Source organism: Pan paniscus, chromosome 22 (genome assembly GCF_029289425.2).
Source record: "Pan paniscus chromosome 22, NHGRI_mPanPan1-v2.0_pri, whole genome shotgun sequence".
Classification (NCBI taxonomy): Eukaryota; Metazoa; Chordata; class Mammalia; order Primates; family Hominidae; genus Pan; species Pan paniscus.
This window is the reverse complement of record NC_073271.2, coordinates 12,524,635-12,527,018: the sequence shown is the minus strand read 5'-3', so window position 1 is coordinate 12,527,018 and position 2,384 is coordinate 12,524,635. Positions and strand designations below refer to the sequence as shown.

Genomic DNA, 2,384 nt, shown 5'->3' with positions numbered 1-2,384 from the left:
AGTCTCAAACAAGGGAGAAACTAGGCTTAGCAAATATTAAAATATATGCTGAACAATCAATAGATGAAAGAGTATGGTACAAAAATCAACATATTACATCATATTGAAAAGTAGAAAAAACTAAAAACTGACCCATACATCAAAATAAAATGTTTTTAATTAATATATGCATAGATAATTGTTTTCCCAGTTTAAAAAAAATCTATGCAGACTACTCAAACTAATAATATCCCATCCCTAAATACACTCTAAAAGTGCAATATATCATGATACAAAGCATTAATAATATCCAGAATGCCTCAAATAGAATAAAACTGGACATTTAGCCTATTGTGGCAGTGCTAAGTAGTAGTCAATAACCTTTGAACTATCTAAGAGAAAGAGGTATCTGCTCCCCTCAAAACAAATGAGACTATAAAATTTTGAAATTTCTGAATTTTAGCCATAAATAAAAATTGAAAAAAGCTAAAAAACATCTAGAGCAAAATGTAATAGGAAAAGTTTAAAATGTAATTATAATTATTTTACAAATAAAACTCCAGATTCAAATGGGCAAACTCAAGAGCAAACAACTCACTAAATAAAGAATATCATTTTAATAAACACACATTAAAAATGTTTAACCTCAATTGTATCTCAAATACTAACTGTAAACTCAGTCATATAATTGCTTACTGAAAGAGTAAAATTAAATTAAATGATGCATGCTTTGGCAGAAAATATCTTAAAATTGGCACAATCCAGAGAAAATAAACATGTCCTCTTTTAAGGATGACACAGAAAATCATGAAGCATTTCATTAAAAACAAAAAAGCACTAAAAAGAGGAACACGAGTCTCAGTTAATGAAAAAAAGCTAAAATCATAATAAAGTAATTCACCAAAACATGAAGTAATTTGGCAGTTACTGTAACTGCAAAAAGAATTCCCATGATTAATTCAAATCAATGCAACAAACATTTAATGTTTACTTAGTATGTGTTAGTCCTTGTTCTAATGTTATAGAGAAGTAAATAAATACAACAGTAATAAATACACTCTCCTAGTTCTCCAGGAGGCTATGATCTTCTTTGAGTCTGGAAGTGGGACAGTAAAATACAAAGACTAAAGAAAGTATAATTAAATGTAATGCATAATAGTGGAGTATAACCAAAACTGATATACATACTATATTATGAGATAGAAATTGTTTTAAACTCTTTTTTGAAAAACTTTGGCATTTCATATTATGAGCCGTAAATATTTCCAAACCATTTATTCAGTAATTCTATTTCTGGAAATGTAGTCCAAGAAAATACATTCAAAAGGAGAAAAGATCACAATGCAAGGTTGTTTAGGCAGTACAAAACTGGAGAGTGTTTCTTGGAAAATTGATTATATTTAATAATAATTATGAAGACCCTAGCAACCAAGGGGAAAATTTTAAGACATATTTAAAAAATGAGATGCGTAAGTTTAGTATTCTGATAAATATGTTTAAAAGTATCCATTTGGAAAAAATCTGGAAGCAAATAACATAGTAGAGACACATATGCCAGGATTCAGGGTAGCTTTCATTTATATTCAACATTTTATTGCTTGCCAAAAATATAGACTTCCCCTGGGCAAACATTCTCTCAAGCTGTTTAATACTATTGGATTCTTTAATAATTAAGACAATGTAAACAAAGGAGTTTTAGACCCTTTGCTAATACAAATTTTAGAACCCTAGATTCCCACTGTTCCATTTTCCCAGGGATTCTTTTAGATTTACATCTTAACAAGTTAACCAGTTAACTGCTGGAGAACTGGGTAACAGAGAAGATACTTAATAGAGGGAGGGCCTCCGAGGCTTTGGTCGGCCCTGCATTTAGTCCCTTGAAACTGGATTCCTGTCTCTCGTCCTTCCAAACCTGGAGTAAAATTGGAGGACTGAATTTCACCCAATATTGAAGAATCAGAGGCAACGTGGTTTTGTCCAATGATATGGGGAAAAGGAAAAGTGGAACACCATATTAGGTGTTGTGTGTATAGGAAGGAAAGGATAAAAATTTATATATTGTTAAGAAGGTTATTAATTCAAAAAAAATTACTGTGAATAATCTGAATATCAGACAATAACATGGACTGCACTATGTCCAGAAACAGCTCCGTGACCCACTCCTAGTTAATTCATTCTAGGAGAAGACACAGCCCTTTCCTTACACTCTCCCCAGGCCCCATATCTCTGTCAAGTGAAATTTCAAAAAAAAAAAAAATCCTAACATTTCACAGTATATTTCTCAAAGCTCTAGGTGTTCCACATTTAACAGCCCATGTTAGGCACATGTGGTCCAATCTAAATTTCCCTCACTTAGTAGGAAATACTCATTTAGTAGGAAAACCATTTTTCTGCTTTCTCAAGGA

At 31.5% G+C, this 2,384-nt stretch overlaps 1 non-coding gene across 1 annotated transcript; it reads left to right on the top strand.

Annotated features, from left to right (window-relative positions):
- The first annotated feature begins 704 nt into the window (after nt 1-704).
- On the top strand, nt 705-806 carry LOC112438118 (U6 spliceosomal RNA). The gene has a single exon (XR_003026599.1). It is a non-coding gene; the product is annotated as a U6 spliceosomal RNA (small nuclear RNA).
- Nucleotides 807-2,384: the final 1,578 nt, after the last annotated feature.